Consider the following 20,522-nt stretch of genomic DNA (forward strand, 5'->3'; position numbering starts at 1 on the left):
ACTAACACAAAATCCAGTACTATTGTTGTATGGAAATTGCACTTTCTGCCACCTGTTAGCCTTTGCATCAGCTATCTGACTCATATTAAGGATGCTCAAATGGATGTCTGGATTTTCAGAAATACATTTATTCAAACCAAAGACATAACTCTTGCGTATGATCAGTGTATGTGAGAAGAGAATCAGGCTCTCTGTTTATACAGTAATATCAGCCAGTTTGTAAGTGAACCCTTAAGAGAAGAGGCAGACATTTTAAAAATCATCCCAATGGGTATATTTATGTTAGCATGTGAGGGATCTGCATCTGGAGCAATGAACAAATTGTTATGCCACTGAATCAGCAGGAATGCTGTAAAGTTTGTTCCTAAGATGGTTAGGGAAGCACTGACTAACTCCAGAGCTGACACGTTTGATGCATTTTTGCTGTAAAAATGCTCTCTACAAGCAGAGCTTTTCGTGCTGGACATCGTCAGATTAGTCCTCTGGGTCAATTACTGACCCTCAGCTCTGCAACCATTTATTAGTTTGTACTCTAATAGTCAGTATGGTGTGATGGGACAGATATGCCAGGAGCCTCCTGATGATTCCTCCTGCAGCATATGTCCCACAGCCCTGGGCTGACTGGTTCCTGCTTCCCTCGTTCTGCACACGTGTGCCTGTGCTGAACCTGCCCACTCAGCTGCTCAATCTGCCATGTCCTTCAGTACTCTGTTTAATGTCACTTCTTTTGTTTAATCTGGTCATGATGAAAACCCAGCCAGTGTCAGAATCTCGCTGTGTACAGAGGTGCAGATAATCCCTGTAGATAAGATGCAGGCTATAACAGGAAAAAATGAAGGGTGAAGTAAGAGTAAAGCATATAAAAGGACCAAATAAAAGGCATGTAAATTCTGTGTAGAAAAGGAATAATGAGGAGGGTTATTTTACAGTGGATTAGTCTTATGGCTGCTGGTGGGATCCAGGGAAGAGGAAAAGATGGAGAGAGATCAGGTGTGAAATGCAGAGGTGCAAGGACACCGTAAGAGAGAGAGAAGAGGTACCTGTGCACAGCTAGCACTGGGCAGAAGAAATCCAGCCATGGCTGTTGGAAGTGCTACAGATATTCAGCACTCTTTGGTTCATCTGCTTCTCCATATCTTCTGTCATTTGAATCTTTGGTCTCATCCTGGTCCTCACCCTGTGTCCTTGCAGAAGTCAGATGAGTCCCCAGGGCCTGGCAGGGTGGGGAGCAGGAGGAAGGTTCCAGCCAGACTCTCGTTTTACCCTTTTCTAACTAGATGTAGCTGTGCCTGCTACACAGAGTCCTCTTGATCTTCCTGAAATATGCTAACATTCACAGAGAATGAGTAGTAATACAAGGAAGGCATAATTAAGAAAATATTTCTTGAAGACCTCACTTCTCCCAGTGTCAGCAGATGAAATCTCTGTAATTCCCAGTCTGAGTTCAGTTCTGTATGGGGAAAGCATGCTTTGCAGAAAGAGGATGAAAACAAGAGGGAATTTGGAAAATTTTGACAAAATACTACAAAGCAAAAACTACATAAGAAAAATTACTCACTGTAGGAGTGGGAGATAATATTTCCTCAGCAACAGAAGACAGAAACAAAGAAATAGAGAAGCATAAAAAGAAAAAGAACATTTCACAGCAGTAAAGATAACTTGTTGCTCCTTACTAACTTTATAATAAAAATGTCCTGGTGTGGATAAAAACTTTGGCATTTTTATAATCCAGAATTACCACAAACACCGGCTGCTTTTTGTCTGTCATCAGAATTTACTAGTCAAAATAAAACTGTTTGTATTATAGTAGTGCTTACAGCCCTAGGACCCTGTTCTTGTCTTGTCCAGCCTTCCAGACTTAAGCTGGAACAAAGTGAAGCAAAGATGAAATAATCTTCATTTTACTGGTAGAGATCTGAGGCACACAGTTTGAATTTACAAAATCTTGCCAAAAGTGAGCAGCCAAATTATAATAGAAACTAAATCTCTCTCTCTTGAATTTCATATCAGTATCTTTACTGCAGGAACAGCTTTCCTTTCCAAATGATACCCTTCATGCTAATCAAGCTGCTACAAAATCATTAAATGAAGATGGATTTACAGAAATATGAAATAAACCTGCTGTTGGTACCCCAAGCAACCCTTCTTACAACACAGAGCCTTTTTGATAGAACCAAAATGAGGAACAAGGAATCTAAACCAGCATGTTATGTTGATTATTTTCTTCAATCCAGTGTAAAAGGTCACAGATTTCTTAAGACCAAATGCTCAGATTTCATCTAGCTCGGTCTAAATGGGCTTAGTTTTTAATGGGAACATATATATCTGATATCAGAGCTGAGAAAGGTATTGCAGGTCAACCCTCTTATACCAAACATCATCAAAGTAATGTAGACAAGTGAGTCACTAATGTATAGATATGAGGTATGCATCACTACTTTTAAAAGATCTTTGTTAAATTATGTCTCATGTAAGCAGAGAGGAACTGTTGCCCCAAAAGTACCTTTACAGGACAGAAATGTTCCAGTGCTTCCCATATCTCTGTATATCCCTTCATATACACCTAGGTGTATCATTTAAGATATGAAGAAATAAGGAAGATATCAGCGATGCAGACATTTCTGCTCACAGCTGCTGAAGATGATCTTGTATGAAAAACTGGGAAGCCAAACTTTTAATCTCAGGTGAAGCTGGGTCTTCTCAATAACATTTTTGCCCTTGGACAAATTACACCTTTTCTAGAAGGCAAAACCATCGACTGATCTGGTGGGGACGAGATTTTTTCACTGAAAGAGCACTGAGAGCCACTGTCCCTGCCTCATGGCTGATGCAATGCAGCCTCCTGAGAGGGGAGGAGGTTTCACACTACTTTCTCTGAGTGAAATAAAGAGTGTGACATGCAGTCAGTATAAGCATACAACAAATACAATTTTTGGTGTGTTTGCTCACCTGTGGTTGTCATCAGACAAGATAAAAATGAAGCAGAGAAGTTTATACTGTTCTGTGGAGATACCTGGAGATTTACTTTATTACATGCTTCTCTATTTCTTCCAGGCACATGAATATAGGCACTCAAAGATTTCCGAGCTCAGGCCTGCACTGCAGTAAGTAGAATGTGCTGCAGAGCAAGTAGAATAAACTGTACAAAATCTGTATTTCCTATAAAAGCATTATGTTGCTCATTTCCACAGAGGCCATAGGAGGGGTATTTCCAATAAAATAAGAAGAAAACAGAGTGCTCAGCAGCAAAATACATTGTGATGGAATCCAGGCACAGTGATTATTATTTAAGACTATAACTACTCTACATGAATAGAGTGATTTATCCTCATTTTTTTAATTAAGAAAACTCATCCATGAATTACAAAGGAAGTATTAGATTCCATCTATGAAAAGGATTACAGTGTCTAATGCACATGTGGAAGGATTAGCTGAAAATTGTAAATGAGAGATTTTGATCACTTGGCCATATTAAGAAAAACAAACAAGCAGAGTCTAAATAATGTATGTGGAGCGCAAGCTTCAACTATTTTCCCACTATTTGCATACATGCAGCAGATTTTTGGAGCTTTTTCCCCAGTTTCAGTCTCACATTTTCATTGCTAGTATTTTATTGCCCAGTTGGGGAGTGCTGTGTTCACACTTTAGCACAACATTCAAAACAAGTTGCCTTTGCAGACTGGAGCTGTGAGGAGAGCCTGGCGTGTTACATGCAGGCAGGGTAAGGCAGAGCAAAAGCTTGCTGCCCTCCTTGGGAGACACAGCTTGGTGCTGCAGGGAAAGCAGATGTGACTTGAAGTCCCATATTTTGGGCAGTTCAGAAACATAAGGGTAATTAAACAAGTTCAGAAACAAGAGGTAATGGTTTTAAAATAAAAGAGGAGAGATTTAGGCTAGACATGAGGAAGAAATTTTTTACAATGAGGGTGGTGAAACACTGGCACAGGTTGCCCAGAGAGGTGGTAGATGCCCCATCCCTGGAATCACTCAAGCCCAGTCTGGATGGGGCTCTGAGCAACCTGATGTAGTTGAAGATGTCCCTGCTTATTGCAGGGGGGTTGGACTAAATGACTTTTGAAGGTCCCTTCCAACCCAAAGTATTCTATGGTTCTATGATGCTACAATTTAACTGGTGTTGGTGGTTGCCGTGATTTCTAGCAGCCCAACAGGGAACGTTTTCCAGCCGAACACTGAGCCCTCTTCTTTCTGCTCCCATCATGGCCTGAGCACGACCCCTCTCACAGCCATGAAGCGAGTGACGAAGGGCCATGTGTGCTCTCCCTCTTCTGCTCTTGCACTGGAGGGATTCCCAGGAGGTGATCCAGATAACAATGAGGGTAATACTTGATTTCATTATACCTCTGCTGGAAATTCCCTTGTCCACACTGGGAATCTCTCTGCCTTACAGCCTGCTGGGGCTGTGGCACACAGCCCGTGTGCAAGCAGCATGAAGCCTCTTGTGCTCTTACAACATATCTTGGTCTAATGGTGGGCTAAATTCCTCAGCTGCTAAAGCAACTTTATGCTCATTTATGGTAGAGTTCACTCTAGATTAGGTACAGCCACAGTTGTAATCCCTGTGGAACTGCAAATGCTAAACAGATGATGTTCATGCAAAAAAATGGAGTGGGAAAGGTGCATAATGCACAGAGTTCTCACAAGCATCGTGCGAAAGGTCCACCATTTTTCTTCCAATGTAAATGATTTTCAATTGCTGTACATGAATTGGGACTTCAGTTGTGTTCCAGAAGGTGTTTTCCATAAGAAGGAAAGCTGGAGGTTTAATTAATCAAGTTTTCTAGCTAGGACAGGGAAGGAGATGCTGGCATAAGGAAACATCCTAAGAACATTTGAAAATGAAATAAGAAACTTGATCATCACATTGCTTCACATATTTGACCTGTTCCACCGGCCATTGTTTGTACCTTTTTGTGCTTTAAATTTCTATTAAAAAACCTGGAAACTGAACTCTGACCTCTCCCTTCTCAGTTTAACTGGTCTACATTCCTTTTCTTTAAAGCTGCTTGCTTTGTACTTAAAAGTAATTTCATTTCCCCTGCTGCATAATTGTATGCTCCAGAAACTAAAAAGTGACCTCAGCCAGCTGAGCCCTTATTGCTTTTCTTGTGCAGAACTGGTGAAAATATTTTATGGAAACTGAAGCTGTGAATTTGACTGGGTCCCAGATTTAACCTGAAGAGTCAATTTATGCAGAAGCTGAGAAGACCCTGAATGATTTTGGAAGCAGAAGAGTTGTCACGTTGAGTGAAAATGTAGGTGCAGTGACAGTGCATAGTGAAGGAAAACAACAGATGTAGTAAGAGATTTTGATTGAGATGACATGCATGTATTGGAGGAGATTGACTCGTGGTTGACTCCCTTCCCATGTTCCAAAGATACACTTCTCATTTTGCTTGTTATATGGCCTTGCTATCATGATACTTAGCTTTTCCTTTGTCAGTTTGAAACTTAGAAAATCAGGGTGGCAACCGCTGCTAAAGTGGAGGTGTAATACAAGGTTTGTTTTTAGTATGAAAGTGGCCAGAATGACATTGTCACACAACTAACCAGTGCTGTCATGTCTTTTCTAGTTGAGCCAAAAGCTTTCTGTGTCACCTCAAAGTGGTGAATTCACCACTTCCCTCTAATGCAATGACCTGAAAATACCTGGCTTGGCAGCATTTTGCTAAACAAATCAACTGATGCTACTTCATAGCCTTTCATTGAGTTTGTTTAAAGTATCAGGTATAGTATTTATATCTCTAGGACAGGACTAAAATATCAGATATTTTAGACTTTTAATTTAGTGACTTGAACTACCTTTGGAGTGCCCCTTGTTTGCACTGGTACCCTAGGATTTAATCAGCTGGTGTGTTCAGACACACCTAAGGTAAACAGACTGGTGTGTGCTAAGATTTCAGGAAAAAAAGACATAGAACATAAAATAATGCAAATCTCACACTACTAAAATGCTAATATATTTTAAGCAGAAATAAGTTGCACTTCAACTTATTCAAGTGCATCAGCAAATAATTAACAGAGAAGAAAAATTGAATTTAGGATGAGGTAGAATGGAGAAAGTCACATTTGTGTAGTTTTTACGAGATTAGACTGGTTTATGTCATAAAACATTCCTCAAGCTGATTATCTTCCTCTGTCTTTTCTGCTGTTGCCTGGTGCATGTTGCCCTCTTCTCTGCAGGCAGCAGCGCTGGTCAGTGGCTGAGACAGACCCTCCACCTGCTTCCCAGAGCATCCTAGTAACTGCCTTGTCACCTCACCCAGATCTTGAGGATGAGGTGGAGTTTAATCACAGGACATGATGACTAGAGCTAAATCATCTATTGAAATGAGCATGACTCTCTAAAAACGCAGCAGCAAAGTTTCTGTGCTATGAAGTTGACTAAAGTGCTCTGCTGTTTTCTTGTGGCAATAAATAAAATGACTCATTTGTCTAATCATCTTATTTTTTATGATTAAACTAGGCTGCAATTTTGAGAATATTTCGAATTGGTCTGGCATATACTTTGGGCTAAAACTGGATGTAATGTGTACGCCAGCAGAGTGATGCCAGAATTTGGAGGAGATTACATTATTCGTGTTTTTCTGCTGGTTCTTATAATGTCAGTTTACTTTTGAAAAATAGTAAGCTTGCTATTTGATAGACTGCAAAAATAAATATTAATGAATATCTTTAAAATGACAGCAAACCAAATGATGTGGCAAAATTAATTGGTACCTGTATTGTGTGGTCAACTGATCAAAACACCACTGTGAACCAAGAGAAGGAAGCCGGAGGCTTTTGAGCAGGTCAGGGTGCTTCTAGGCAAGGGTGATGGCTATTGCCAGTCTGGTTGTTCAGCTCTTGGCTTCAGCACTTGGGGACAGAGCTGCGTGTTGTCGCACAGCTGCTTTGCTTCCCTTTGAAGATGTGATGTATAAAGTAATTCCCATATGTAAGAGCTGACTGTCATTTTGAGCCTTAGCCCATTGTTTTTACCCCCGTTTTGGCAGTGCAGAAAGGTACAGGATTACCTGCAGGTGGTGGAGGTCTCCCCAGGGGACCTGTATCAGGTTTCATCACTGACAGAATAGGCATGCTGGTTGCCTTCTAAATACGTCTGAGATGCCAAGTTTTTTTTCCATGGTACATTTCTGGTTTTGTCAGGACAGTGAAGGAACCTCTGACAGTGCTCAGCAGTCAAGGTTCTGGTTCTCCTTCTGTTAAAACCGTGTATAAACTCAGGAACAGAGTTGCAGGTGGGATGCCCGACACGACTTGCATGCATGTAAACCTACTGAAAGGATGTGTGAAGTAAACCAACTGTAAATCAGTCAACTATAACTGTAAATCAGTAAACTGTAACTATAAATGTAAAGCTCAAAGTTAGAGCTCATGAGAAAAAAAGTCAGACAAAATTCTTCATTAATGTAATTTCCAAGATTTTCAAAATGAAGTGCTTGTGGAGATCTGCTAGACAGATATGCTTCTAGTGATTTCTGATTGATCTTGTCTGCAGACTTGTTGTCTTCTGGATGTTGATGGTTCTCTACATCCAAGCTGGAGTTCTCTGTCTTTGTGTGTAGTGAGCCATGGACAAATAAGCATCTTTTCCAATTAGGTCTTATGAAGAATGGAGCTGCAGCAAGAGAAAACAGAGATGAGAGAAAGTATAAGGCATGTCATGTTTTTAATCTTGCCAGTTATATCATGGTGAAAATCTTCCACCCATCATCAGGTTTAGTCTGATATCCATGTTAGCATTATCCTTCGCCACGGGCTGTTGAAAGGTGTTTTAGAGGGGAGAATTGGTTGCTCTTTTTTTACATAGTCCAAATGTGCACTTGAGTCCCAGAAAATAATTACCGATCCATTTTAACAAAAATGTTTCCTGTGTAAAACTTAGACCAATATTTGAAACCCATGGCTGGTGCTTTGGACTTGGTTTGGCTGCTTAACTGTGATAAACTCCATTGATTCCTTTGAGTCTCAGTGTTTTGAGTCAAAATCACATCTTCCTTTCTCCCATTAACTCCCACCTGCCCTTCTCTGCTAATGTTCACAGGAGTGTATATTTTCTATTTTATGCCTCCAGAGATTTCCGTCAAAAAGTTAGGCACAGAATGCTAACTAAAAACCAGTGCCTGGGAGACCCTTTATGGATTATCATAGTTTTCACTAATAAGGAGAAAAATGAAAAGAAAAGGCAATGTTAATTTATTTGACATCTGTGGCTTAGGTATTATTTATGAGGATATTTTGCAGTACAATACAGTGATTGTATTATTCCATATCCATTAAGAAAAGGGAACTGTAAAGCGAGACATTGCAAATACTTAGCAAAATGGCTTGAGAATAATGGAGAGAGATGCAAGTTTTAATTTTTTAAAGGATGAGTACATTTTTAATTTATCAGATATGTATTAATGAGTTTTCTTTTACCAAATATTACAATAAAATGCTAAATTGAATGTAAGTAGTATGAAGCAACATCAAGTTCAAAGAAAGTTGGTGACTTTACCTTTAAATAAGGTTTTCAGTTAAAAGTTTGTGCTAGGACAGAGTTAATCTTCACAGTATCTAGTATGTGGCTATGTTTTAGATTTGTGTTGGAACCAGTGTCGATAATACAGAGAATGTTTTCATTTCTGCTGAGCAGCCTTACACAGAGTCAAGGCCTTTTCTGCTTCTCATCCCACCCCCACCAGAGAGGGGGCTGGGGATGCACAAGAAATTGGGAGGGGACACAGCTGGGACAGCTGACCCCAACTGACCAAAGGGGTATGCTATACCATATGACATCATGCTCAGCGTATAAAGCTGGGGGAAGAAGAAGGACAAGGGGCATGTTCAGAGTGATGGTGTTGGTCTTCCCAAGTAACTGTTACATGTGATGGAGCCCGACTTTCCTGGATATGGCCGAACACCTCATAGAATCCTTGGGTTGGAAGGGACTTCAAAGGCCATCTAGTCTGACCCTCTCATACTGAGCAGGGACATCTTCAACTCAATCAGGTTGCTCAGAGCCCTGTCCGGCCTGGCCTTGAATGTTTCCAGGAATGGGGCATCTACCACCTCTTTGGGCAACCTGTGCCAGTATTTTATTACCCTCATTGTAAAAAATGTATTCCTCATGTCTAGTCTGAATATCCCCTCTTTTAGTTTAAAACAATTACCCCTTCCCCGGTCATAACATGTTCTTCTAAAAAGTCTGTCCCCATCCTTCTTATAGGCTCCTTTTAAGTACTGAAAGGCCACAATAAGGTCTCCCCGGAGCCTTCTCTTCTCCAGGCTGAACGACTCCAACTCTCTCAGCCTTTCCTCATAGGAGAGGTGTTCCAGCCCTCTGATCATCTTGGTCGCCTCCTCTCTGGACCGTCTCCAACAGGTCCATGTGTTTCCTGTGCCGAGGGCTCGAGAACTGGACACAGGATTCCAGGTGGGGTCTCACCAGGGCAGAGTAGAGGGGCACAATCACCTCCCTTGACCTGCTGGCCACACTGCTTTTGATGTAGCCCGAGATACGATTGGCCTTCTGGGCTGCAAGTGCACATTGCCGGCTCATGTCCAATCTTTTGTGTATCAGTACTCCCAAGTCCTTCTCTGCAGGGCTGCTCTCAATCCTTTAATCTCTCAGCCTATATTGATACCATGGGCTGCTCTGAGCCAGGTGCGGTACCTTGCACTTGGTCATGTTGAACCTCATGAGGTTCACCTGGGCCCACTTCTCGAGCTTGTCCAGGTCCCTCCAGATGGCATCCTGTCCCTCAGACGTTTAAACTGCACCACTCGGCTTGGTGTCATCTGCAAATTTGCTAAGAGTGCACTTGATCCCACTGTTGATGTTGTTGATGAAGATATTAAACACTACTGGTCCAGTACGGACCCCTGAGGGACACCACTTGTCACTGATGTCCATCCAGACATTGTGCCATTGACCACTGCTCTCTGGATGTGACCACCCAGCCAGTTCCTCATCCACTGAACAGTCCACCCATCAAATACACCTCTCCAATTTAGAGAGAAAGATATTGTGGGGGACCATGTCAAAGGCTTTACAGAAGTCCAGATAGATGACATCCGTAGCCCTTACTTTGTCCACTGAGGTAGTTACTTCATCATAGAAGGCCACTAGGTTGGTTAGACATGACCTTACCTTGGTGAAGCTGTCTCACCTGCCTGCTCATGGGAAGTGGTGAGTGAATTCCTTGGTTTTTTTGTTTGTTTTTTTGTTTTTGTTTTTGTTTTTGTTTTTGTTTTTGTTTTTTGTTTGCTTGTGTGGCTTTTGCTTTGCCTATTAAACTGTCTTTATCTCAACTATGAGTTTTCTCATTTTTACTCTTCCGATTCTTTCCTCCATACCACTGGGTGGAAGTGAGAGTGCAGCTGCGTGGTGCTTAGTTGCTGGCTGGAGTTAAACCATGACAAAGTTTAATTAAATTATGACTTGGAGCTTCTGCACAAGCTTGCCATAATGGATGTGCGGAATTCAGTAATGCCCACCAATGTGTACACACAGAAATGAGTAGTACATACATATATTTTTATAGGATTAGAACTTCCCTGTAAGCCTTTCTCTCTGAAAGAAAAATGCTATCAAAATGAATTTGATATTTTCAAATGCATTTTACAAACACAGAATTAATGTAATTGTGTAAAACTCTTCACTTAACTTCTGTAGAGTTTTATGGCTACCTTATATGTTGCTACATGATATTTGGCTCCAGAAGACCTATTTTAAATGGAGATTCAGTTTTAATTATGTACTTCCTCCTTGATCTTGTGAGAAGAATCTCTCCACTTGATTTTAATTGAGATTAGTATCTGTCGTGCAGTTAGTTGAGCTATAAATTGGAACATGCAAAAGTTGCAGGGTAAAATCTGAAATGCAGTGTCCTAAGTATTAAATAATTGCCACTTTAATGGGTCATTGCCTCTTTAGCATCAACTTAGAATAGAAAGCAATTACAATATGTTACTGAAAAGAAACTCTTGGCATTAGTACCCATGGTAATATTTACTCTCCGGATTACTCTTCCTTTTTGCTCCACCATTTCTGAAAGGGAGGAAAGGGTTGCAGGTAACTTACTGTGCTGGGTAATCTGGGCTTCTTGAGTTGTCCCAAAATACCAGCATTTAACTCTCACTTTGATAAAATAACCCATGAAATCATGAGAGATTTTCAGTGCTCCACATTTCCTCACCTGTTCAGAGCAACCTCCTTGCCTAATCTTGCTCAATCTCTACCTAACAACTAAGATCCCATTTCTCATTCCTATGAGGAATCATTTTGTGGCCAAGGAGTACAAAGTGTCACCCTTTAGAAATTTAGTGCCAGTATCTTGTCTAGTCCAAATTAATGTAGCTACAGTGATACCATATTTTGTATTCTAGACAAAGTTCAAAACTACTTTTCCTTGTCTGCATGTCATGTACTCATGTTAATATTTTTCCAGTCTGCCAGTTTTTATGGCGCTGATCTTTTTAGTTGCTATGCATAATTTGATCTAATTCCATTACAGAAAATGATTTATAACTGCTTTATTATAAAGAAAACCAGTTAGAAAATAAGGAGATAGATGCATGACTATGAGCAGTGACATTAAACTGAGCCAACATCTGACATACTTTTCAGGAAAACATTTTAACACAATGAGGTTCCCCAAAATTAAGCTGCATATGAGGTAAGTGGTGGCACCCCTATCGCTTGATTTCGTTTCAGTCAGTTGATTAATTATGCAGTGGGGAACAGTATATCAGTGCACTAAGCATGTTTAGGAAAGGTCGCTCCACCTCCTGGTTTCATGCTTTGATGCACATTGTATTTCAATGAGAATGTACCTATAAGCCCATAAATATCTATATGTTGAAGATAAGCCTTGGAGACCTTGTTAGTTCTGTTACTGTTGGCAAAGCCAAAATTATCTTGATAGAATCAAGAAAAAATGGATTTATTTTAAAATTCAGTACACTTTCACAGTTTCGTTCAGTGTTCATCCTTTTTTTTTTTTTTTTTTTAAATCTATACACTCTGTCAATTTTCTCCAATCTCCTCTAAAAATATGGGGGAGATGATACTTACCTGAAGACCTACTTCAGATTGCTAAACCTTTCAAGAGTGACCTTTAGAAAATTTTGACATTTCTTTGTTATCTGAGGTTTGTACCATAACACGATCTCATAAGGATTATCCATTGTTTTAAGCCGATATTGTGCATAAGTAGTGAGAAGATCAGAACCTTGTGATTCCCATTCCCGTGTCCTCTTGAATGACATTTCACATTTAACATTTACATTACTGCATCTCAGGCAGCATTGTAGAATAGATGACCATCTCTTTTGCTGTTAAAACACTGTTTATGTGACCATATTTTTAATTGTTGGTGTATATAGATTTCAAGGACTTCTATTGTCTCTTATGCAAAATTCGTGTGCTACAGATTCTGCCTGTAACTTTAATTCAGCTGAATTGTAGTTGCATATTTATTATATAAGTATACATATATAAACAAGTGAAACAATTCTTCATATTTAAATAGGTATTTATGCATATTTTAAAGTCATCTATAGCCTTCTGTTTTACTCTGAGTTTCACTGTCACGCGGCAGCTTTACTGGTTCTGTTGCAGATGATTTCTCATGCTTCACGTTGATAAGGAAAAAACTTAGTTAATCTTCTTGAAGTTTCCAAATAAATTCTGTAAACAAGTTTTAAAAATGTAGGTAATGTCAGATAATGATCAGAAAATGTTAGCTGCCTGTCACAGGAATTGTTATGAAAACAGCAGAGCTATGTCTAAGAAGCTTTTGGTAGCATCATGGTTATGAAATTTTATTTCCATTGATTAGACAATGATGTCTTTTAGTATTCAAGGACAGGAGACAGAAAATATCAACTTTTCATAACACAATTTCTTTATGGAAGAAATTCAGATTTTTCATTTTAGCAGAAGCAGCAGAGAGGCAGCAGGATGCAAAACAGACCAAGTAAAGAATAAATGTATGTGATTATACATTTCTGTTAAAGCAACCAAAGCTTTGCCTAAGATGCGTCTACATTTGTCAAATCCAAGACAAATTCTGTAAACTCTGATAATTTGGAGCCGTGGTTTGTGGAAGCTCACTCCAACTAAGGTTATCTTAGCAGTAAATTATTTCTCATCCATCACTCCCTCTACCTTGGTTTATTGCAGGACAGATTTGATTAGATAGGATTACTTACACAAAGGATAGCTTTCCTCCATTTCAGACTGCACATAGTAGTCTGTTATATGTAGTCCTTAAACTGCAAAGCAATTTTCTCTATAGTAAATTGGCCCATACGGAACCAATCTTTGGAAAGGAAGCTAGAATTCAAACTGAGTCGATTGCTAGCTAGGCAGCACATTTTCTTGGTAAGACTCGCCTAATAATAAAAATCTCAGTGACAGAGAATTGTTTATTATTCTTATTTTAAAGGTGACTTTTGAGGAATAAGAACCTATGGTTATTCATTATGTGTAGGTCTTTAAACAAAATGTCTTCCCAGAAGTCTGAAATGTAACCCTACCTGGCTCACCTAAAGACACAGGGAAGAAAGCAGTTCTTCCATGCAGAAGAGCTGGAGCAAATGGGCCACTGACAAAGGTACAAAAGCCACAATTCACTCAGGCTGATGTGTGAAACAAGCCAATGAAGAGCCAACAATAAAGAACCTTCTATCTAAGTCGCAGTGATGAAATGGCACCGAATACTCCCAAAAACTGAGTAGGAAGATGAGAAGGAAACAGCGGCCAAGTGATGATGACCTGCACACAGCATGTTGCAGGCACCAAGGAATTACAGAAACAGCAACAGATTAATGCATTTCGAATGGTCATTATTATTCTTTTGAGGAATTTCATGGCTCAGGAGCATCTCTGCTATCTCTAAATCACAAAGATTTTAGATTTCATCCAAACTATGTGCGGTCTTCCCAGATTTTAGTACTTTATGCCAAATATGCCAGAAATTCCAATCTAATTTTGTGTTGCCTCATGTTACAGACATTACAATTACTTCCTCCTGCTGAAATGTGGTACGTGGGTGAGGTGGCACAGCTGTATGTGGATTTAATCTGTTGTTGTTTGTTGTATACTACTCCCTGAAGAAACGGTGTGTAAGTCCCCGTGTTCAGCTAATGCTTTTTACCATCGTTATCTTTATTCAGTGTACATAAAGATATTTAACATTACTTCTATGATGAGAGAGGAAATAAAACAAGTAATAAGTTCTTATGTTTTTATTTTAATCCTATGTAATCAAGAATGGTTTTTAAAGCTGGCTTTTAAAGAGACAGAGCCTTTGCAGCTGATAAATAAATGGGGCTAAAGCCATGCTTAATAAGTCCTTATCATTGCAAAATACCAAATAGAAGTGATAGTTTCTCCTTCGAGTCCACCCCTTTCTCTACTGCTCTGAAAAGCAAAGGCATTCTTCTTTTGTTGTCAGATGATGAAGAGTGAAAATAAGATTTCTTTAATGAGGAATAATATAAATAAATGAAGAAGAAAAACACCTGCTGTCCTTTTACTGCTGATATCAGGAAGGATTATTTTTAAGAATAATTAAAAGGTCACATTTATGACATTTCAAGCTACCACCAGCATAGAAAATATTATTTTCAGATAATCATAATATAAATTAATGCCAAGATCTAAGAAGTATCTTCTTGAGCCACTTCCCTTTAGTAAATTCCATGAAAATAGTGCATACATAATGTGTTGTTAAAATGAAGTTGCACACAGCTTCATTAAGTTCTACATAAAGAGAGGAGTCTTCTTAAAGTTCAGCTGCATTTTTAACTATCTTTCCATTTTGCATTAATGAGCCATATTAGCACCATGAAAAAAACCTGTGCTAATTAACATTTAAACCAAAAGTATTTAAATTGTAGGACTTTTGTTTTGCTGATACATGTGTAAAGAAGAAAACTAGTTAAGTTTGATTAAATTGTTCTGCTGTATGGTTGACACTTCACCAGCAAAGCTCTTTAGAGCTGTTCATTTAAATTGAAAGTGTTGCTTCCGTATTTCAGAATTAAAGACAGTGAGTTTAAATGAGGGAAGCAGAACACAATGGAGAACATGTCATTAATTATCAAGTGACATAAATGCCAGCCTACAGTTGCCATTTCCCACCACTCTTCATGTCTCATTAAAAACTTCAAGCGTTAAATCTGGGGTTTGCGAAATGACTTTCCATCATGCATCTTGTCACATGTGGGCAAAACTATCTATTTAAATTTCTTCCTTCAATTCCTGGGTTTTCAGAAAGACTCAGATTCCATTTTAAGTCCTTTTTCATTCCTGTGTGCATCATTCCATCAAGATCCATCAGCCCAGATGCATCAACCCATTGAAAAGACTTTAAGATGCAATTATTTAATTTTTTGTTTGTTATTCTGTAGGTGAGGACTGAAAATATCTGGGAACTTGTTTACATTTTCTTCAAGCACCAAGATAACCAAAACTTTTTTTTTTTTCCCCTGAGTTGTATTACTGCAGCAGATTTCTCTTAAAGCTGTGATTTTGCCGTTCTCCAGTAGCAGCACTTGCATCAGGTGAGAGTGGATTCCATCAAGTCTGCAGAGTAATTCTTTACCACATTTTTCAATTTCCTAAATTTTGAATCATGTTATTTTCTGCTGATTTTAAATCAAGTATTGACTATTAAGGCTAGTCTTATCCTCTTGTTATCACAGGTCATTCAGTTTCATCTAGTTACCATGTTATAAGGCTGACATTTTGGCTTTAGAAGAGGCATGCTGTTCTAAGGGTATCCAGAGATGGAGAATGCTCCAGTTATTTTCATAGATTTTTCCAGTAACTAACCTCTTTCCCCATAATTAAGCAGTGATGCTGAATTTTTAATTTAAATTAGTTTTGCTTAGGATTCAGCTCTTGATCCTTATATTCCTTCTTCTATGAGGATTATACTGCCTTCCCTATCTGATGTTTTCTTTTCAGGGCCATATTTATGTGCTGTAATCAGATGCTTTCTAAATATATGTTTTCAAATGAGCTATTAAGATCTGTCTTGTCTGGTCTCTCACAGTAAAGGATTTTCTCCAACTCTCAAATAATTCTTGTAGTCTCTCTGTTTTCTGAATGTCTTTAGAGAACATTGATCCCAGAAGTGGACACATCATTGCAACACGGATTAATATGGTTATCTTAAAGAAGGAAAGCAGACATTTTAGCTATAACTCACTTGCTACATTGGGAAGCGTTACCTTTTCCTATTGGTAAATACTGTGTGATTTTCTATTGAATCTGCAATTACTTCAGCTCATACTTGGAGGAATGGTCTTCCTGTCTCTAGCATATACGGGAGCTCCAACAAACCAGATGACCAGTTTATATTTATTTATTTATTTTAATCTCCAATATGTTTAGGAGTGCCAAATGTTTAACAATCTACAAATTTAAAGTTTCCCTTAAAAAGTTATTAGCTTTCCCCTTTGCGCCCCCCATCTAATTTGTTAAAATCAGGTGTTTCAAAAATCTCTTTCTCGGGGCAGGAGGAGGGATCCCTCTTTGTGGCAGATGATCCAAATTGTGTGGAAACTTGGGAGATATTCTACAAGTTGAGAAAGTGGAGGCAGAGACAGCAACGGGACATCAGCCCTCTCTGGTTCCAGGAGTGGAAGGAGAAAAGACTTCTATCCATGCCATGACGTATTTCATCATCCCAGGCTAGTTTCAAAATTCACTCCCAAACTCTCCAAGCCACCTGCAGATATCCTGACTAACACTGAATAACGTTTGATGAGAATCATGTCGATTTTTGTAGAAGCGTGCATGCAGCCTGGTATTCCTCGGCGTGACTGAAAGTGAGAAAAATTTGGCCCCAAAGAAAATGACTCATGCTAGTCTCCCTTTGCAGTTATTTTAATAATGAAGTAATTAGAACTGAGCCTGACTATTTCTCTGTTTCTTTCTCTCCAGCCTACCAACAGTTCTATTTTATGCCAACCCACTGGCACCATGTCCAGGTGGCTGATGACTAGCTCGTTAACAAAAGGATTTATGGTATTTTTCCAGGTAGTTCACACTCCACACAATCCTTTCATACAGTTGTCAAACTGAAAGGGCTTAAGTGTGGTTTTACTACTTAAATATTAGACAATATAATCTCTACAACATTTATTGAAGGATGAAAAAATGCAGAAAGCTTAGAGATACTTCCTTGTATGGAACAAAACGCTGGCAGGATGTGGATTTCATTGATCTGAGTGTTATACCTGTCTTATAGCCTGGGACATATAGAGTTCAGTGTGCTCCTTATTTGCCCCTTTGACAGAATGGAATCAGTCTTGAAGAATGGTTTTGAGAAAGGCTCTGACTTGGGCTTGTTATTGTGCAGGATCACAACATGTTCTTTGAAGGAGAGTAGCCAGAAAACACCTGAGGTTTGCAGAGCTTCCTGATGAAATAACTCCTATTTTGTGACAATTTTAATATATGAAACATTATTATTATTATTTTTCTAGTATATATGTAGAGAATAACTTGATTGCCTTCCTACCTCCGCAATCCTTTAGTCAGAATTTCATGACTGCTGAGCCCTTGAAATCAGTGGGAGCTGATGATAAGATGTAATTGTGAAATGTTGGTTTTCTGAATTAGACTATCTTTAGCCTTAATACCAGTGGCATTTTGATGGCAAAAAAATGCAGAAATCTGCATGGAGACTGATGCATCGTCTCCTTGGTAAAGAGCAAGAATTCATGATCATAAACCAAACTAATGTTGTGATATCTTTTTCCTGTTGAAAAATTCTCTCTTCCTTCCATCATCTTAATAAAATGAGCCATTCTGGCCTGCATACTGGCTTAGTCCAGCAATCCTTTTAGTTCAACACCCAGTATTCCACCGTGTCCATAAGTACCCGGTTACATCACTGTCTAGGATAGTGCAAGAACAAGCCAAGCATTTGCTATGCTTCCTTCTTACATTTTCTTGGCCTTTAGTTATCTCAGCACAGACGCCTCCTGAGCTGGATCGATTTCTGTGTGTCCTGCAGCAGAGGAGTCCCCTCACATGAGCGGCTCCCCTGGAAAACTCATCGATTTTTAGCTTTCACAGGGTCATCTCTTGAGGAGCTCTGCAGATCCACTGCTCCATATGTGTGGGGCCACTAACTTCCTTCTAATCCTTTTTTAAGCTGACTTCCAGTAGCTTCACTTGTAGTTCTGGTATGAGAAGAGTCAGTGAACTGTTGAATCCTATCCACCCTTTCCACATCACTAATGATTTTGCAGCTTTCTGTTGTATTCTCCATGAGTCTTCTCTTTTCCAAACTGAAACACATTGGCTTATGAAGTAGTTCCTCACACAGAAGCTGGTCTATGACTAGATTCCACTTCCTGCCCTTCTCTGGAAGTTTTCCAGTTCTACTCTATATATTTTTTAAAGGTGAGGAGATCAAAACTACGTGTTTTGTTCATGATGTGGATTAACGATGGATTTATACAGTGAATTTTCCCTCTTATTACATTTATAAGGATATTTTCCTAAGTTTGGGCTTTTCAGTTTGCCTTTAGAAAGAGTAGGAGTGAATACTTGTAGGAAATAAAATAACTATTTTAGGACTTCAGGCAAAATGGTTGTGCATGAATCTAGCAGCATATAAGAAGCATGCAACTCTTTAGCTGCTTTCTGAAATACTTGCTGTATATATGCTTAGGAGCTGAAGAGATCTTTTCCTTGATTTGAGCTGAGATATTTTTAAAGACTACTGAACACAGTTTATGTGGAGAAGAAAACAGCATTCAGCCTCACTAACCTTCCTTCTGCTCTATGCTACTGTCACCATCATCCCCATTGCTTTCTAGTTAAGCATATAAGCAGTGCTCATGCTCTGTTTTGTGGAACACAGCTATCAAACACAAATTAATACATACTTGTTTTTCATATCATTTCAGGGGTATGTTTATTTTACAAAGACATTTTAGGTAAAAGTAAAATGCATACAAAAATGTGCAGGTTATAATTTTTGCTATATTGATTTGCTATAGAGCATAGATGGACTGGTTTTCTTTGCATTGTCCTAGCTGTGTTTGGTAGAAGATGTAGCACAATAGTAGCGTAGTGCATATTACGTAGTTATGTGATTTAGTTTTACACTAGATACTAGTTCTGCACAAGCTTTATACTAATATGCTTTTACCTTATTGTTCTCTGGTAGGCAAAATGAGTAATTGGAAATGTAATTCCAGGCTTCACTGGCAGCAAGAACAGTGCATGTTTCCCAAGCAGTATACTGTATAGCATGTCAAAGCATTACTGATTCTTCAATATCTCTTGCTGTATGATGCTCTGAACATATTTCTCAAGAGGATAATGAACAGCAAGCTGTTCACATCAGCTTTATATATTTTTTTTTTTTGAGGTTTGCCGTGTTCTTTACAGTAGAGTTTCTTTATTTTATCTTGTTGCTACTGAAGCAGCTGTTCTGCTTTACTTTAGTGCCCCATCCCACTTGATGGGTTCTGAAAGTCATGGTGACAGTCCATTTATTTTCCTCACTATAGAAAGACACAGGCTCAAATCCAGGTTCAATTCCATTCTACAGTTCCACTTTGAGGACATGAGAACCCTCTCTTGCTCTGATTTCCAAAGAATTTGGTGTCAATGAAAAAGGTCCCCCAAAGAACACAACTACTACACTTTCTAGAAGGCAGAAGAGGTTATGGTTAGCTTACTTTGTATTTTCCAAGAAATAACTCTGCGAAGATTTTCCAGTGAAAAAAATGCCAGGGGGTTTTGTTATAAGTGTCACTCCCAAGAAATGCTGGAATGATGCAACTTATGACTAGAAAGGATCTGTATTATCTCCTTGTCTGCAGAGCTGGGATTTTGTTGGAATTAATTCAGTATATAAACTCACAGAGTTAGACACATGGCAAGCTACATGTATTCCCCCTGATTTGCAGCAGTGTTCCCAAAAGACTCTTTCTCTTGCTTTTGTCTGTGTTCTTCGGTATTAAATCAGGGACTATTTGTCTACAGCCATGTAGAATTTAGCTGAATTTGAAAACAGTCACACAGTTCAAAAATTAAATAACTTTTAGCGAAATATCTCTGCTGAATGCGCGCCCCGCCCCCCCCGGCAAAAATTAGGAAAGTACTAAGTTTTTAGGTTAATTTCAGTAAAACCCTGTTGAAGTTCTTTAGAACCTGATCAATTGAATCCCTATAAGAGATGTTAACAGGCTGGATTTTCTACAAAGGAAAAGTTGTTTTCCTTGGCATTGGGTAATGACTGTTTAGTTTACAGTTTCTATCCAGTGTTCCTTACTAGCTAATGTCTGATCTGAAAAGCCATAAAATGTCTCTTGGGGACCTCAACTAAATATAGCGAAAAATCAGTTCACAACATTTCTTTGATGTTTTGCCTAAAACCAATGAAGAAATACTAGTTAGAATGCTGATATCATTCCATACTGAATTATTCTTTTGATGAAAAGCATCAGCACTATAGTTCTGCTTGTTATATCAC

The sequence above is a fragment of the Caloenas nicobarica genome, chromosome 2 (assembly GCF_036013445.1).
Source record: "Caloenas nicobarica isolate bCalNic1 chromosome 2, bCalNic1.hap1, whole genome shotgun sequence".
Classification (NCBI taxonomy): Eukaryota; Metazoa; Chordata; class Aves; order Columbiformes; family Columbidae; genus Caloenas; species Caloenas nicobarica.